At 55.4% G+C, this 18,610-nt stretch overlaps 1 protein-coding gene across 3 annotated transcripts in view; it reads left to right on the top strand.

The window, feature by feature from the left end:
* Window positions 1-18,610, top strand: part of LOC136110033 (uncharacterized) — a 158,347-nt gene that overhangs the window by 49,641 nt on the left and 90,096 nt on the right. The gene's annotated exons all lie outside the window — the stretch shown is intronic.

Raw genomic sequence — 18,610 nt, 5'->3', positions numbered from 1 at the left:
TAACTTAAGCAGTGAAGAAGCCCGGCTCCGTTGAGTCACAGCATCCTCGGTAACTTGTCATTACGGCCACCTGCGTGCCAAGGGGGGCTGCTTTAGCAGCATGAAAACAGTGGTCTTGGGCTCTGGTGCTGCTTTACCAGGTGCTGTTTTGGCTCTTGTTGGGACCTCCAAAGTCCCCGCAGCCGTGTGCGCCCTGGAGCCCCTTCAGACACCCGTGTGGTGCTGCCCGGCAGTGGGAACGGAGTCTGAGGACGCAGAGCAGCGGGGGTGGGATGGGTCCTGCTCGGGGCAGAGCGGTGCTGCGCCGGCAGGGCCGTGTCCCAGGAAGGGCAGGATGTCCCGGCAGGGCCGTGTCCTGAGAAGGGCAGGATGTCCCGGCAGGGCCGTGTCCCAGGAAGGGCAGGATGTCCTGGCAGGGCCGTGTCCCAGGAAGGGCAGGATGTCCCAGCAGGGCCGTGTCCTGGGAAGGGCAGGATGTCCTGGCAGGGCCGTGTCCTGGCTCTGCAGAGGCGCTGGAGGCGCGGTGGCTGCGTGGGGCGGCAGCGGCTGCGGGCCGTGCCTGGGGACCCTGCCCCTGCCCCTGGCCCCTGCTCCTGCCCCTGGCCCCTGCCCCTGGCCCCTGCTGCTGCCCCTGCCCCTGCTCCTGCCCCTGCCCCTGGCCCCTGCTCCTGCTCCTGCCCCTGCCCCTGCCCCTGTCCCTAGCCTCTACCCCTGCCCCTGCTCCTGCCTCTGCCCCTGCCCCTGGCCCCTGCTCCTGCCCCTGCCTCTGCCTCTGCCCCTGCCCCTGCTCGCAGGCAGGATTAGAAGACATAGATTTTTTTTTCCTTTATGATGGCCACGACTGACACATTTCACCACCTATTTTTGTTGCTGTTGTGGTTGTAATTAGTGTAACTTATTCTGTAAAATATCAGAGTTATTTAGTAAACATGTCTGTGGAGATTTGTCCTGAATAACAGTGCTTTATTACAGATAATCCTTAGCTACTTAGCTCAAACAACTTTTCGGAGCTGGAAATCTCTCACAGAGAAGGCGATTGTGAATATTAAAAGGGATTTAGAGGAGGAGGCAAAAATTACATTTTTCAGATATTCCACTGAGTTGAAGGTTTAACCGAGCAACATCACTGAATCCCTGCGCGGGCTCACAACCTCATTTTGTTTGGTATTAAAAGACTCTTGGCTGCGTTTTAATTGTGTACATAATATTATTGATATTTAGCAATTGTTTCTGTCACCTTCCACCTCAATCAGCATTGCAAAACACAGCTTGAAGTAACTGGAAAGTAATTTCGTGGCTAATATTCCTTCTCATCTCCTGAGAGGAGCTGATGTAACAGCCAGCGAGGCACGGATCAAACAGCCCCCGTTCCACAGATCTGCTCTTTCTCTGGGCTCCATGTCAGCTCCCGTTGAAGTGAGTTATTTTATCTTGCATAACGAGCGGATGGATTCTGAATTCTCCCAGCTAAGCAGCTCTGCTCAGCAGTTCAAGCAGGGTGTGCAACGTGACTCATAATGAAGCACGAGAGCCCTGTGGGAAGCGTCGGGGCGCTGATCCGGCTCAAGGACTCGGTGTTCTCGCACATTGGAGGGGGCTTTGCTGCTCCGTGGGGCTGCCGGCCCCTGCCCCCCGGGCAGAACATGGAGGGAGAGTTTCATCCCAGCCCCGCGTTTGACGGGGGTGTGGAGGAAAGACCAGAAATGCCAGCCCACAGACAGAAGTCTTGAAGCACACAGCCCTGGCTTTTCCTTAGTTGCTGTTTCCTCCTTGCAGTAGTTTCTTAGAGTGGTTTTTGCAGTTAATAGAGTAATTGCATTGTCTGCTGGAATTCCCCACTTGCCATTGATTGAATTGCTTGGTTGGAGGCATGTTAATTGTTTATTGACACTGCTCAGCCCCCGTGCTGGGGTTAGACAAATCTGCAGGCAGAGCGGCGCCGCGGGCTGGAGTGTGGGCCGGGTTTGTGCTCTGCGGACCACGAGGACACGTCCCCGTCGCTGCCCGCCGTCGGGGCTCACGAGGAGACGTCCCTGTCGCTGCCCGCCGTCGGGGCTCACGAGGAGACGTCCCCGTCGCTGCCCGCCGTCGGGGCTCACGAGGAGACGTCCCCGTCGCTGCCCGCCGTCGGGGCTCACGAGGAGACGTCCCCGTCGCTGCCCGCCGTCGGGGCTCGGCCACGCTCGCTGTGCCGCTGGGCTCGCCCGGCCGGCTCCGTGCTGACATAGAACAGCGTGTACAAAGTGCTCCGTATGGTTAGTGTGTGACCGGCTGCCTGCTCTGGGCCCCGTTCACTGGTTTGGTCTGTGTGATGCGCGTTCTGTGTGGGGGCCGGTGCTGACCCCGACCGCGGCCTCAGCGGCCCCGGCTGCAAGGAGGAGGGAAGGCGTGGTTGTGGTTGTGGTCGTGTTCATCCCTACAGGACATTCGCTGCGGTCCCTGCTCCGGGCGCGCAGCAGCCGCAGAGCCCTGCTCCTCTCCCTGGGTCGTGTTTTGGCATCTGCTGCTGAAGGTGCCGTTTGCTGTCCCACGTACCAGGCGCAGGAGGTGTCCGGCACAGGCTGGTCCTGGTTGGCCCTTGTCCCGTTCTCGCAGGCCACTCATCGCAGCGGTTAATGGTGTCACGTCCGTGATGCGAATGGTACCTGCAGTCTGTAACTGAATAGACACGTCTGTGAGGGCTTTTGCTCTTCTCCGGATCACTGGTCATTCACCAGCATTTTGCCAGCGTTCGGAGGGGACTGCAGGGCCATACAAAGCCCATTTTCTGATAGGAAAAGCACATTTTCTTCAGTGAGCTTTGAATCAAGCTCTGACAGTTTCAGACTCACTCAGAAGTGGAAGAGAAGGCCATTTGGAAAGAGGTGGTAGGTCTATGTATTATAATATTTTCATGCTATATATATATAAAATCCGCTTCGCTGTTCTAATTTAAGCGTGCACAGCACGATAACATGAAGACTGCCTGGCCATCTCCTGATTATGCTGCAGGAGGGAAGTTTAATTTAACCTTTTGCTATTCAGAATGTCTCAGGACTGTTTCTGCTGGATACTGTAAGAATTTTCATATTGCTAAATATTCCTGACAAGCCTGCACTCTAGTAAGGAGCTGAGAGCTTTGGTGCCCCTGATTTCCAGTGGTGTATCAGCGCGAGCCAGTAGCCTGTCCAGCGCCCCTCATCAGGCCCGGCCAGACCAGCGCCGGTGTCTGTGCTGCTGTGCGGCCCCGGCTGCCCCGGCTGCCCCGGCCCTGCGGTCTGCGGCCCGGGGAGGCAGCGGGGCTGCGGGCGGGTGCGGGGGCTCCCGCAGGAGACTCTGCTGTTCAAGCACTCTGCGCTCGTGTTAGTGGTGCGAAGGAGAGGGGAAGTAACAGCCAGGAGAGAGAGCATCCCGTTCCGAACAGCTGCCAGCCCAGGAGCAAATACTGCCCAGCAAAAGGAAATCAAATTAATTTTGAAATTCACCACTGTCAGAATAACTGAGCGCTCACTCCAGGACATAATTTAATTGAGATAACTGCAACCGAATAGGCAGTTTTTCTCCTGGAGAACGCTTATCTATCTCTCGCAGTTCCTATGCAGCGATCTCGGAGTGTTTTGTCCGTATGGGAGATGCAGCAGAAGGGAGGTCCATGCGGGGGGTGAGGGCCGGGCGGGTTGTTCCCTGCACGGCTGTGAGCGGCGCTGCGTCTCTGCTGCCCAGCGGCTCTGTGCTGGCTCTGCGCGGCTCTGTGCTGCTCTGTGCTGGCTCTGTGCTGCTCTGTGCTGCTCTGCGCGGCTCTGTGCTGCTCTGTGCTGGCTCTGTGCTGCTCTGTGCTGGCTCTGCGCTGCTCTGTGCTGGCTCTGCGCTGCTCTGTGCTGGCTCTGCGCTGCTCTGTGCTGGCTCTGTGCTGCTCTGTGCTGGCTCTGTGCTGGCTCTGTGCTGGCTCTGCGCGGCTCTGTGCTGCTCTGTGCTGGCTCTGTGCTGCTCTGTGCGGCTCTGCGCTGCTCTGTGCTGGCTCTGTGCTGCTCTGCGCGGCTCTGTGCGGCTCTGTGCTGGCTCTGTGCTGGCTCTGTGCTGCTCTGTGCTGGCTCTGTGCTGGCTCTGTGCTGGCTCTGCGCGGCTCTGTGCTGCTCTGTGCTGGCTCTGTGCTGCTCTGTGCGGCTCTGTGCTGGCTCTGTGCTGCTCTGTGCTGGCTCTGTGCTGCTCTGTGCTGGCTCTGCGCTGCTCTGTGCTGGCTCTGCGCTGCTCTGTGCTGGCTCTGTGCTGCTCTGTGCTGGCTCTGTGCTGGCTCTGTGCTGGCTCTGCGCGGCTCTGTGCTGCTCTGTGCTGGCTCTGTGCTGCTCTGTGCGGCTCTGCGCTGCTCTGTGCTGGCTCTGTGCTGCTCTGTGCTGGCTCTGCGCGGCTCTGTGCTGGCTCTGTGCTGCTCTGTGCTGGCTCTGTGCGGCTCTGTGCTGGCTCTGTGCTGCTCTGTGCTGGCTCTGTGCTGCTCTGTGCTGGCTCTGTGCTGGCTCTGTGCTGCTCTGTGCTGGCTCTGTGCTGGCTCTGTGCTGCTCTGTGCGGCTCTGTGCGGCTCTGTGCTGGCTCTGTGCTGGCTCTGTGCTGCTCTGTGCTGGCTCTGTGCGGCTCTGTGCTGGCTCTGTGCTGCTCTGTGCTGCTCTGTGCTGGCTCTGTGCTGCTCTGTGCTGGCTCTGTGCTGGCTCTGTGCTGCTCTGTGCTGGCTCTGTGCGGCTCTGTGCGGCTCTGTGCTGGCTCTGTGCGGCTCTGTGCTGGCTCTGTGCTGGCTCTGTGCTGCTCTGTGCTGGCTCTGTGCGGCTCTGTGCGGCTCTGTGCTGGCTCTGTGCGGCTCTGTGCTGGCTCTGTGCTGCTCTGTGCTGGCTCTGCGCGGCTCTGTGCTGGCTCTGTGCTGCTCTGTGCTGGCTCTGTGCTGGCTCTGTGCTGGCTCTGTGCTGCTCTGTGCTGGCTCTGTGCTGCTCTGTGCTGGCTCTGTGCTGGCTCTGTGCGGCTCTGTGCTGGCTCTGTGCTGGCTCTGTGCTGCTCTGTGCTGGCTCTGTGCTGGCTCTGTGCTGCTCTGTGCTGGCTCTGTGCTGGCTCTGTGCTGGCTCTGTGCTGCTCTGTGCTGGCTCTGTGCTGCTCTGTGCTGGCTCTGTGCTGGCTCTGTGCTGCTCTGTGCTGGCTCTGTGCTGGCTCTGTGCGGCTCTGTGCTGGCTCTGTGCTGCTCTGTGCTGGCTCTGTGCTGGCTCTGTGCTGGCTCTGTGCGGCTCTGTGCTGGCTCTGTGCGGCTCTGTGCTGGCTCTGTGCTGCTCTGTGCTGGCTCTGCGCGGCTCTGTGCTGGCTCTGTGCTGGCTCTGCGCGGCTCTGTGCTGGCTCTGCGCGGCTCTGTGCTGGCTCTGTGCGGCTCTGTGCTGGCTCTGTGCTGGCTCTGTGCTGCTCTGTGCTGGCTCTGTGCGGCTCTGTGCTGGCTCTGCGCGGCTCTGTGCTGCTCTGTGCTGGCTCTGTGCTGGCTCTGCGCGGCTCTGTGCTGCTCTGTGCTGGCTCTGTGCTGCTCTGTGCTAGCTCTGTGTGGCTCTGTGCTGGCTCTGTGCGGCTCTGTATGGCTCTGTGCTGGCTCCGCGGAATCCGGGGTCTCGGGGCACCCCGGGTGCAGGAGACACGGTGGCGGTGCTAGCAGCACGTTGCGCTGCGGGCTGTGAGAGGAGGGCAGCGCAGCGCGTCCGTTCGGTCACATCTACAGAGTAACAAAGCCCCCTCGCTCCCCTTGGAGTGTCTTCTGATTCATCAGGAGTGGGCAGTGTTTGGAGCCCACTCGCCCCCACGCAGCCCAAGGGTCAGGACCTCGTCTCCCCGGTCCGGTGTACCAGAGGCACCCTTGGGTGCTACGGAACAAGAAACCCGAATAAGCCAAGGGCAGCGCAGTCGGCCGCCAGGCGCGCGTCGCTCCCGGGCCAGGGGAAGGTCCTCAGCGCTCTAATAGGATTTTTTAAGCCTCCTCTCCACTTTGCAGGTATTTGGCTTCTTTCGCTGCTGATTAAACGTTTTGCAGCACGACTATCACAGAAGGGATTGTGCGCTGGTATCCATGGAAACAATAGAATGTTTCTGTCTAACATACATATTAATTTTTCCAAGCTGTTATTAGCTGTTCCTGCCAAAGGGGTTTAAAGCAGCATTAAGAAAGCAAAATAATGTAGCAAAAGATGTGGAACAGAGTTGCTGTTACAGGGGTTATGAGGACAGGATCTTTTTCCGAGGTTTTTTCAAACTATGTTCCTACCTAAAGCAAATTTTAGACCACATCCTTTAAATCTACGGGAGTGAAGACGCGATCGTAAAACACTGACAGCAAGTTAAGTCTCACTTGTACTGTCAGAAGAGCCATTTACATTCTAAGAAAGGCAGCCAATATCTGAGGAATTCATTTAAGGTGAATCAGGAAAAAGAATGTCTGGTTCGATTCCATGCATACCCACCCTTTCCATCTCTGTAGTCTCAAATTTTGGATTTTGCTGTTAAGAATAACAAATCAGATTTTTTTTACAAGATCGTTTCAGTTTCTGGTCTGCTCTGCGCCTCAGTCCCTCCCTCCAGTGAGCCAGAGAGAAGTAGGGGAGAACTGGGGAGGAACGGCAGGGACAGGGCAGGTGGGGGGCGACGGAGACAAGCCCTTGGCCTCCGCCCCGCCCCCCTCTCCCTCTCTTCCCCTCTCCTCCCCTCTCCTCGCTCTCCCCTCTCCCCTCTCCCCTGTCCCCTCTCCCACCCAGAGGAGCACCGTCCACTCTGGTGTGCTGGCCCAGCTGGCGCGGGGTCCTGGCAATCGCCTGGGAGAAAAGGGAAAGAGCACGATCAGCAAATGAGAAAGGACCACGGGTGATCTTTCAGATGGTGTGAGCTCTGGGGAGATACTGACTGAGAAAGACTTCAAGCTGTATGTCCACAGAAAACCCATGAAGGTCTCGAAGAAGTCAGACGCGAGTCAGGGTGGTTGCAGGACGATGTCACGTTTCCGGTGACAGGAACCAGTTCTGTGTCTTTGTAGAAAACAGGAGACTGAAATTGCAGAGCCGGGATTATGGCATAGTTGTAATATCATGATCATTACTAATTCCTTTAGCTTTCGTTATTGTTAGATGAATCATAATGAACTCATCTGGCATTAATATAAATGTAAAATGCAAATCCATGCAAATTCCTGTGTAATTCAGCATAATTTAATGTACCATTAAACTTCCCCGTGAGCTTCTCTGAACTGAGCTCTTTCTTTGGAAGAGTCCAGCTATTACTGAAGAATAAAGAGATGGTAATTTGGCTATTGGGCACCTTTCGGGACTAGCAGAAGGCAAGTTAGTCGCTGGGAGTGAGACTTCTTAACCCAGAAATTAAACTCACCCGAAGGGGGTGATTTGGCATTTTATCTATTTTCCAGTGTTCTTGCCCTAACAACCGCTCCCAGAAGGCTTTGGGAAGCATCCCCAGGGAAACAGGTTCAGTGCCAGCTTTTCTGCTTTTATTTCTGGGAACACCTGCCCGTGATCCTGCTTTGTGTTCCCTTGTATTGTATCCACTCTCTGCCTGGCTGGGACCTTAAGCAGCCGTCCTGATTGAGACAAAATTGTCGTGACAGAAAACCCATCAGACCGTGTCCTGTTAGACAGGTTGGGAAACTCCGAAGGTTCTGGTGGCTGTCTTCTCAGTGGAGTGCAACTTCTCATATTAAGTGCTATCTCTATAAAGCACAGTGAACAACTGGGAATAAATACAGCGAGTGGCTTTCCGATCCACCCTGGTTTGATATATCAGCAGTTTTCTCGTCTCTATTTCCGGCTTTTGTTTAAATGTTCTCCCCTGATAACTGGATATGTAAAACTCGCGCCTTGGAGCAGCCAGGGATCGATGCGGGCTGACGCGGAGCACAGCAAATATAGGGGCTACGGCTCCACGTTTGTGGAGCCCATCCAGCACCCTGTGACAAGGGACCCGGCTGTCCCCCTGTAGTAAATCTGTCCCTGGCCCAGCAAGATGAGCTCAGCTTTAACTTCAGCTTTAACTTTAAACACTGGCACGTTTACCAGGTATAACAGCTCCCTTCAAGGCCTCGGTGGTCAAACCCAGCTTGCACAGTGGTGAGCGGCGTAGTCCGTGTGTCTTGTTTGAAGAGAACGGAACACTGCAGTCGGGGTTTGCCCCGGGCTTCCAGGTCCCTCTGGCTGTCCTTGGCCTCCATGGGGTGGCCCTGTACACAGGGAAAACACTGCAAAAAGCCTGCGTAGAAATATTAATAGGCTTTATGGATGTGGCTAAACACAATTGAAACGATGCTTATAAATGTGGGTCGAGCTTGTCAGTGGCTGTTTAAAACTGAGTAATACCATTTTAATTGTTATCCTTACTGCTGTAGATCACAATAAGGTTATGTTGATGGAACCATCAAGCACAGTAAAAGCTCTAAGTACAATATGTTAGTACTAATTATAGAGTAATCTAACAAAAAGGCATATGAAGAGGGCAGTTTTGCATGCCAATTCACTACAGTAAATTTAATTGTATGGAAGAAGGGGAAAGCAAAATATTTTCAATAAAGAGTGAACTGCTAGACACCGGGCTGCTTTTCCAGTGCCGGTGGCATTCCTGACTCCTTCTGGAAGGGTCGCCGCCCCTGTACCGTACCGAGCATCCCTGTGGTGTGTGTGTCTTTGCAGGACACGGGACATTTCGCACCGACTGCTGGAAACAGCTCTGGCCCTTCTCTGCCAGAGCAAAACTCCGTCATTTTTCGTGGAGCGAGGAGGGGCGCTGAGAGCTGTAGTGGTGTGAAACGTTAACGGAGAACATGCACTAGGAACCTCGGGGTTTCCACCGAAGCGCTGACGGGCTGGGTCGCTTGGCTTTGTTCGGCCCGCAGACACAGCTTTGCTTTCAGCCCCAGGGCTCACAGTCCTCAGCACCGAGCTTGGTCTTAGATCCTTCTGGAAAGGGCCACGCAGCCCTAATGAAGCACAGGATCAGCAAGAGTTGTTCTTAATAACACCATGCCCAAAAGTTCCTGCTCCTGCCTTTGATCAGTCACCACAGGGACGGGATATTGCCCTTTTCTTCCCATCAGCATTAAGCATTTACTCACTTCAGAAGTGTCTCCCCCACCTCGCAATCCAGAGGTGAGGGGCCGGTGGTGTTCACAGCTGGGGCAGCTCTCCTGAACGAGGTGCTGATGTGGCCCAGCTGGGGCAGCTCTCCTGAACGAGGTGCTGATGTGGCCCAGCTGGGGCAGCTCTCCTGAACGAGGTGCTGACGTGTCCTAGCTGCCGGGGCTGGGCTTGCAGGTGTAGGGGCTCCTGGCCGGGCTGGGAGCTCTGGCTGCTGTGCCCGCAGGACCCTGGCCGTGGCCGAGGAGGTTGTTTCCCTGCCCTTGCTGGGCTCTGCTGCGGGGATGCTGCTGGGCAGCCCCTGCTTTCTGCCCCACTGTGGGCAGGGGCTCCTGATGGTGCTTTTGCTGTGCCTGAGGCTTTGAGGAAACTTCTGATGAAGTGGGAAATGCTGGAGAACCACAGGACCACTGGCTCTTGCAGGCGTGTTGGGTCTCTGCATGCTCTGTAAGTAAAATGTTTCTGTTTTTTTGGATCTTAGTTTTGGGAAGGCTTTCGGCTGGAGCAAAGGCTCAGATCACTGGGGCAGTGTAACAAACCCTTCAATGACTTTGTTAAAAAAGGCAGCGCTTAGAAGTTCAGCTGCCCTGGGCCAGCAGTAGAAACGCAGCTGCCCTGGGGGCTCGTGCTGTGCTGGATGGGGGCTCGGCGGGGGGGGGCTCGGCCGGGGGGGGGGGACTCGGCCGGGAGGGGCTCGGCGGGGGGCTCGGGTGGTTCCGCGGCTGTAGCCGGGCTGGCAGGACGCTGGTCCTCGCTCGGTGTCGCCGGCTGTGGGGAGGTAGAGGGTCCCTCCTGCGCGGACCCTTCCCCGGAGCCGCTCTGCTGGTGTGTGTTTTGCTGTTAGTCCTGGTAGTGCTGCTGTGTTGAAAGAAGGTGAATTTGGTTGGTTGGTCTTTCGTGTTCCCCTTTAAGAAGATGAACCAAACAAGAGCAAGGCGCTGTGCAGCTGGGGCATTATTTAAATCTGTTTGGAAACCTCATGCTAATATTTAAATTGCATCTCATTTTAATTGGAATATTTACTTCTGGGAAGGGGGAAGATGGAGGCGTTGCTTGCAGGCGTTCGTGGCGCTGGCACGGCCGTGGTGGCTGATAAACACCAACCTGCAGAAAAATCAATACGTAGAAGCATTTTCTCTGGAGTCTTAGCGATGAGAAAACAGCCAGTTAAAATGTTTTAGCTATGTGTTGCAAAATTAGCAAGAGCCTGTATTAATTGCAGTTCAGTTCTTTATGTATATCAGTTCCTTATCCTTTTGGGATTCTTAGCAATAAGAAAGAGACAGAGCAACAGATTAAGCTAAATGTTGGCAACGACAGGAATAAATTGAGGGTTTAAAGCCTGCGTTAAGACAAATTGCTACTAAAAACGTGCTTGGTCTTTACTTGTGAGACCAAAGGCTCAGTAATGGAGCGGAGCTGCTGGCTGCGAACCTGGCCCTGGCAGGTGCACGGGGCTCGAGCCCTGCGGGTGTGATGCGGGTGTGATGCGGGTGTGATGCGGGTGTGATGCGGGTGTGATGCGGGTGTTCCCTCCGCGCCCTGCGGGCGGGTGCTGTGGCGCCCTGCCCTGCCCGGCCCGGCCCGCGAGCCCAGCCCAGCCGAGCTGCGCTGCCGCGGTGGAGCCGGCACAGACCCCGGCCCTCCCATCCCATCCCAGGGCCTTTCTGCGGTGTTTGAAACAAAACGTGTGTTCTATGCATAGCTCGTGTAGGTGAGCTGATTTGGTATTTTGTGGTATTGTTCTGTTAATTTCCGTCAGCTTTTACCTTGCAGATACTTGTTTAATTTGGAAGTTCGTAATCTGGCTCAGTAATATTTGTGCATTTTAAATCAGCATAAATAATACAGAAATAAAACCTATGAAAGCAAGCACGATTTGAACGTGGACGCTCTCAGAGGCTTTAGCTGCCTTCTGCGCTTTCTGCGTGTTGCTGACACATTGAAAATTATTTATAGAGCGTGTGTGCGCTATTGTTTCTGATTTAAATATGTGCACTGGCTGTTGAAGACCCGGGGCAGCCCTGCGGGAGCGGGGGGGCTGTTCTGTGCTCTTGGTAATGCTGATCAGAACAGACACGCAGCCGGCCGGGTGCTGCGGGGTCCGAGGCCGGGTGCTGCGGGGTCCGCCGGCCGGGTGCTGCGGGGTCCGCCGGCCGGGTGCTGCGGGGTCCGCCGGCCGGGTGCTGCGGGGCAGAGGCCGGTGCTGCGGGGTCCGAGGCCGGGTGCTGCGGGGTCCGAGCCGTCTCACTGTGCGCTCAGAGCGAGGTGAAGTTTTTGTCTCTTGTTGGGTGTGATTGTTTTCCCTTTTTTTTTTTTTCTTTTTTCCAGCAAGCTGATTGGAAAGTGTTTTGTTGAGTTAAGATAATAAAAGCTCATAACCCTGGGACCTTGACACCGATTAAGTTGTAGCTGTGGAATCTGGAAGTTTAAGTCCAAGGTGCAGTGAATTCAATAGCCACAAATGGGGGTCACCAGTCTCTGGATGTTGGGATTATTTCTGTGTGTTTCTTTGATAGCGGCTTGGCACCGCTGCAGCAGAGCAGCATCCGTGTGTCTCTCCCATTAAAGACACGGCATGGGCTGGGGCACAGAGCCCGGGGGACAGGCCCCGGGGGACCCCGCAGGCACAGAGCCCGGGGGACAGGCCCCGGGGGACCCCGCGGCTGCCCGCCCGGCTCTCGGCAGCCCTGGCTCTGCGGGGCTGGATCGCAGCTGGAATGGGGCTCGACGGCCGTGCTGGGACAGGCCGGGCAGGTCCAAGCCGTGCGGTCCAGCCCCAGCGCCGCAGTGGCACCGGCCCCTCCGCCGGCACCGGCCCTTGCCGATGGAGTCACTTCAAATTAAACAATACATGTCTGCATTTGTAAGTAAACAGTTGTTAAATTTGCTCAAATATTCAATTTGTTCCATCCCGAGGATTTCCAATCAATATTGTATTCTAGCAGAAAAATAATGTAGTAAGCTGTTATTAGAATGGTGTTGTTTTGGTTTGTTGGTGCTCACGACTGACAGCAAATCTGTATTTTAATTAATTCTTAGATTGGTTAAATGAAAGCTGCTCTTTCATTTTTTAAGTTTTATTGTGCTCTAATACAGATAAAACTGGCAGGATGGACCAGAATTTTTGTTCTGACACTCCGTAACTGTTATTTCCGAATGCCGTTGGCGCAGGCCTGTGCGTGTTTTTGGAGGTCAGTACAAACAGCGGTATCGGTTCTCATAAAATGCTGTGCAAACAAGTTGTTTTGGAAGTCCCACTCTGCACGATTCTGATTACAGGTGTTTTGCATATATGCTGATGCTTCCGCAGTTTCCAGCTGGGCTGTATTCACGCGTCGCGTGGGTCTCGCGGGGTGGGGTGCGGTGAAGTGTTTCGGCTCCAGCGGGCGCGGAGTGCCGGCGCCGGGCTGGGCTCGTCCGCTGAGCCAGCAGCCCCGAGAACGCCGGTGCGTGGTCCGCAGTTCTGTTCCCATTCTGACCGGCCGTGTATTTACAGCACTAGCAAACAAAACACGATTAACAGTCCTTGGTCAAATAATGCAGAAAGTACATGGAAAATGATTTTGTGCCTGCTGCACTCGGAGAGTGGATAGAGGTTGTATGAGTGCTTGTAAAGAACCTCTATGTTTAAAAAAGCTCAGAATTTAATTTTAGTGCTGCTGTAGATACGAGCAGGAAGTTTTGTTTCCTGTCCCAGAAGAAATTTGGTATTTTAACTTGTTTACCCTCTTTACTCTCCCGTATTGCTGCTACTTTACATGAGAGAGGAGCGGACAGTGTGCGTGTCCGTGGACGTGACTGGTCTGAGGAAGAAAACGGGCCCAGAAAGGATCTTCCTTACCTTCAGTTGTTCAAACAACCACCAACCATAAGCTGAAGTTGTAAGGCTGATGTTCTCCGAGCTCAACTGCTCTTTTTCAGTGAATGCGGCTTCGGCAGCTGTCGGGCTTTTTCCCAGTCTGTTCTCAGTCTGGGATGCTTTCAACGTGCCCCTTTTCCAAATGCGCTTTCTGCGAGAGCGGGAGGAGGGTGCGGGACGGTCCCTGGGCACCTTCCCCGCTGCTTCTCGGTGACCTGGTCTGGAGAACCCGGCGGTCCCTGGTGTATTTATTGTTCTAGCGACGTGGTTAACTGGAGAGGCGCTGAGGTACTGGTGATGGCCACCAGCACCAAACTCGCAGGCGGAGCAGCTGGAGCGCTGGATGACATCCTAGGGCCCCGGGAGTCCCCTGCGCGTCCTTCTGGGCTGCGTGGCCTAGCAGGATTTCTGTCCCTGGCAATTGGGATTAATCCTGTCCGCGGCTGGTAAAGAGTTGTCAAAGGCAGAACTTCCTGTCTCTCTGCTTTCTGAATGAGCATTAGACGAAATAAATGCGAGCTTAAAGCTTGGGCCTGTTTCACCCTTCAGTAAAGAAGCTGAACCGTGGCGGCTCGTTCCTGCGGGCTCGGGGTGAAGCGCTCAGCGGCACATCTGGGTCCCTCAAACGCGCAGCTGGGGAGGTGGATGCGCGGTTCCCTCCTGCGTCTCTGCCCCTTGCTGCAGGAGCCGTTTGGCGTTCGGATTTGCATTGTTGTGCAGACTGAACTCCACGTGCGCTGGTGTTTTCCTCTCCGCTGAAGAGTGGATGCGGATAACTCGAGCTGCTCGTGAAATCTCTTGCGGCTGGGGTGCTGCGGAGAGGATCTGTACCGAGGACCCTGATGTTGTGGGAGAAACAGTCTAGCAAATTGATCTTTATTGGCCTTCTGAACTAATACAGTTCAATTTAAACATTCAAAATTGACCTTAGCGAACTGGAAAATGAAGAGGCTAGTGCTGCCATTTGGTTTGAAAGTGAATTTCATCCTTTAAAGTTAACTTTCCCAGTGCTCTGAATAGGAAAGACATTTTTTTCTAATTTATACCAGCTTGACCTTCTCAGTAGCAAATGTGCTATAAAACAAGTAATGGTCTGCCTACAATCTTTTTTTTTTTTATTTCAGGAATAATGTAAGTAATGTGCTGGGTGGATTCAAAATACGAGCGGGTCCAGGTCTGGCTGCCCTGGCTCTGCAGAGCTCTCTGAGAGCGGGTGCGGGTCCCATCCGGCTGCTCTGGCTCTGCAGAGCTCTCTGAGAGCGGGTGCGGGTCCCATCCGGCTGCGCTGGCTCTGCAGAGCTCTCTGAGAGCGGGTGCGGGTCCCATCCGGCTGCTCTGGCTCTGCAGAGCTCCCTGAGAGCGGGTGCGGGTCCCATCCGGCTGCGCTGGCTCTGCAGAGCTCTCTGAGAGCGGGTGCGGGTCCCATCCGGCTGCTCTGGCTCTGCAGAGCTCCCTGAGAGCGGGTGCGGGTCCCATCCGGCTGCTCTGGCTCTGCAGAGCTCCCTGAGAGCGGGTGCGGGTCCCATCCGGCTGCTCTGGCTCTGCAGAGCTCTCTGAGAGCGGGTGCGGGTCCCATCCGGCTGCTCTGGCTCTGCAGAGCTCCCTGAGAGCGGGTGCGGGTCCCATCCGGCTGCTCTGGCTCTGCAGAGCTCCCTGAGAGCGGGTGCGAGTCCCATCCGGCTGCTCTGGCTCTGCAGAGCTCCCTGAGAGCGGGTGCGGGTCCCATCCGGCTGCGCTGGCTCTGCAGAGCTCCCTGAGAGCGGGTGCGGGTCCCATCCGGCTGCGCTGGCTCTGCAGAGCTCCCTGAGAGCGGGTGCGGGTCCCATCCGGCTGCTCTGGCTCTGCAGAGCTCTCTGAGAGCGGGTGCGGGTCCCATCCGGCTGCTCTGGCTCTGCAGAGCTCCCTGAGAGCGGGTGCGGGTCCCATCCGGCTGCGCTGGCTCTGCAGAGCTCCCTGAGAGCGGGTGCGGGTCCCATCCGGCTGCGCTGGCTCTGCAGAGCTCCCTGAGAGCGGGTGCGGGTCCCATCCGGCTGCTCTGGCTCTGCAGAGCTCCCTGAGAGCGGGTGCGGGTCCCATCCGGCTGCGCTGGCTCTGCAGAGCTCCCTGAGAGCGGGTGCGGGTCCCATCCGGCTGCGCTGGCTCTGCAGAGCTCCCTGAGAGCGGGTGCGGGTCCCATCCGGCTGCGCTGGCTCTGCAGAGCTCCCTGAGAGCGGGTGCGGGTCCCATCCGGCTGCGCTGGCTCTGCAGAGCTCCCTGGGCCCCGGGCGGAGGCTGGAGGGCCACGCTCGTTCGGGAGGGCCGGTCAGAAGCTGAGAGCTCTCCTCGTGCTCCCCGTGTTCGGGTCACTCCGCTCTTCCCTGCCGTTGTTCTGATTCACGTGAGCAGACAATGGGGCCCTGCACCAGCAGAGTTCCCCAGGAGGGGAGAGGAAAAAGAGACCCAAACTGTGTGTGGCTTTTATAGTAAAACGCAATAGTGATGAAAAAGATGCCTCCCTCGGCTGCTCCGCTCCTTGGGACGAGTGTCTGTGTGACCTCGCGGTGTCTCCGGGTTTCCCGTGGAACAGCTGTGTGCGGGCCCTGCGGCACGGGGCACGGACCGGGTGTGCTGGGTGCGCTCCAGGTGTGTCCTCTGTTGTAGTAATTAAATACAAACCCTTAATTTATCTCTAAATTGTTATTAATCCTGAAAACTGAAATACTGCTACTACTTGATCCTCTAAGACTGTTACTGTGCCATGAAATCCTTGCGAGTGGACGTTTTGACGAGCTACGTACTTAGTGGAAAAGGGGCTACACAGTTCAGAATGCCTAATTCTTCCCTCCTTTGGAAGACCTCGGGCATGTTTGTCGTCAGCCGGTTCTGAGCGATGTGGAGATGTTCCGTACCGAGGAGGAAAGCACACGCTTGTTTTAGGTCGCCTTTTTCCGCTATGTGCTGTTTAATATTAATGATGTAAGTTGCTGTCTCAAAATATTAAATAATCGTAACCTGTCTAGAAAAGGAGTTCTATTTTAACCTTTGAAAACTGTATTTACATGTTTTAGTATATATGAATAATGCATAAAGTTGGGCGCTAAGTTCTCTTCAAAGTCAGCCATTTCAGGACCAGGCTGTGGAAAACAATGGAAGGGAAGAGCGGTTTCTCTTCTCTTGCTGCAGTTCCCCGGGATTCAGGAAATAGCATTGAAGTCCTGTGCCATGGGGATTTCTCACTGGACTTCAAAGCTTGATTTAGTCTCAGCTGGAATGGAGAGAGGCATCAAACAGGCACAGCGGAATCCGTTTAAATGAGTGACTGTGAAAGAAATATGGTTTCGGAGAAAAACAGCATTCTGTGTGCTCTTGTAACAAAAAGTACTCGGTGGAGCGTGAGGGCGCCTGGGGGCCAGGGGACCAGGGCACAGCAGTGCCCCGGGGGCAGGGGGCGCGGGGGCCGGGGCGCAGCGGTGCCCAGGGCAGGGGTGCAGGGGACTGGGGCGCAGGGGTGCAGGGGGCCGGGGCGCAGCGGTGCCCAGGGGTGCAGGGGGCCGGGGCGCAGCGCTGCCCGGGGCAGGGGTGCAGGGGACTGGGGCGCAGGGGTGCAGGGGGCCGGGGCGCAGCGCTGCCCAGGGGTGCAGGGGGCCGGGGCGCAGCGCTGCCCGGGGCAGGGGACGCGGGTCCCGCTGCCGGCGTACGGCCGCGTACTCGCACACGTTTGACATTTTTCCAGAACATCATTTTAATAGGGTAAGGCAGCATGGAAGATTTGGTTTATTTTCCAGCGTATTTGATGCTTCATGAAGGATGCAGTTTTACTTCAGATCGCTCCTTTATAACCCTACTCGTCAAAGAAATGTTCTTGTCATTAGCAAGGTGTTTCCTTTAAATCATTTCCCTATCTGTATATTTTATCCATTGTGACATGAATTTTCTTCTACGAAATGAGCTGTATAATTTTGCTAAGCCAGTGCTAAGTGCTTTATTTTAGAAGCATTATAGGTTAATGCAGACTTGCGACATATCTTAAAAAACCAAAGGCTGTGATCGTTTGTTCTGCCTCTGCAGTGGTTTTATGATAATTGCTTGTAATCCAGTCAATGCATATATGCAGGAGCTGCTCCAGCTACGCAGTATTTCTTCTGACCCACTCCAGTGATGCAGAACTGACCTTGAGGGATCTCGCCACCGCGGCCCGCGTGAGGAAACGATTCTCCCGTTCAGTGACTGCTGAGCCCGCGGTGGCACGGCCTCTCCCGGCCTCTCCCGGCCTCTCCCGGCCTCTCCCGGCCTCTCCCGGCCTCTCCCGGCCTCTCCCGGCCGCGCTGCGGTCGCGCCTGCCGGGGGTGGGCCGGCGGGTGTCCCCGGTTGCGCCGGGCAGGACCCACAGGAGGTCTGGCCAAGGCTGTGAGCCCCGGACCTCGGGAAGTCCTGCCCGGGGTCCTGGGTGAGCAGGAGCCAGGGTGGGGGCTCCGCGGGCGGGGAGGGGCCGGGGGTCCCCGAACCAGAAACGCAGCTCTGCAGCAAACGGGGTGGGGAGACCGGCCTGATGAAATAGTGTTAATTAGAATTGATTTCATTTAAAAACCTTTGGGCCTATTGCACCATTTTAACTATTGCATAAAACATTTCAATTTAATAATGCACTCTAATCTTTTCATTTATGGGAGTGCTTGACACCGTTTCCTGTGACCGAGAGCAGCCGTTCCTCTCCGTGCTGCTCCCGCGATGCCGTGGTCCGCAGCGTGCGTCCACTGGCGGGGACCACGTGCGGAAATCATGTACTTTCTGGCACGTTCCTTGCATTTTCTTGGCCATGAATGAGAGTTGCTGTATTTGTAACAAAAACAGCGGAGTGGTGCCACCGGAGAGCCCTGCAGGTTGAATGGGCCCCAGTGTTCGGGTGATTATTGCAACAGGGAAAACTTCTGACCCGAGAAGCATTGATTGGAAATAAATAGGTGCTGAAAGGAGCGGGAGCGAATGCTGCGGGAGAGCTGTGTTTGCTGCTCGGAGCACAAGGCAGGCTAAAAAATGCTTTCCTCTGAGACACGGTGGTTCAAAGGGGAAGAGCTGATTTACAGTCCATTATAATTTGTACATTTGGAAATTTGTTAGAGTGATTAAATGCTAATATAAAAAGGGGATTCAAAGGGATAGCCTCCTTAAAGATTACTCTCGGCTACCCGGGGTCAAAAGTAAATTGTAAGGAATGCAGTTGAGAAGCTGGATCTTTCTGGCTGAATAAATGTCACAACTGAGAGAAGCGGTAACTCAACTTTCTATATTTGAACATCTCATTATATTCGAGGCCGTTGAAAGACACATTAGGTTCCAGAGAGGTGACGCGTAAGGTCTCATGCTGATAATCCATCCTTTAATTATTTTATGGAGGTTAATGTTGCTGTAGTAGAGTGGTAGCTTGGTCTTAGCAGTGAGTAATAGGTTTTAGGAGGAATGGGTTTAATGGAACATTAATGAAGCAGCGCAGAATGGCTGAGCTGCATGTGAAGGCTGGTGGTGACGTTCCTGCTTTTGATGACTCTGTGTCCGCTGTTCTGGTAAGATCTGCCTGTTTGGGCTCCCCCTTCCCCTCCCCAGGAGGGCGGAGAGCGCTGGGGGCAGCGGATCTGAGCGCCCCCCGCTCCCT

The sequence above is a fragment of the Patagioenas fasciata genome, chromosome 19, assembly GCF_037038585.1.
Source record: "Patagioenas fasciata isolate bPatFas1 chromosome 19, bPatFas1.hap1, whole genome shotgun sequence".
Lineage (NCBI taxonomy): Eukaryota > Metazoa > Chordata > Aves > Columbiformes > Columbidae > Patagioenas > Patagioenas fasciata.
The sequence above is the reverse complement of the archived record's forward strand: the minus strand, read 5'-3'. Positions and strand labels throughout refer to the sequence as shown.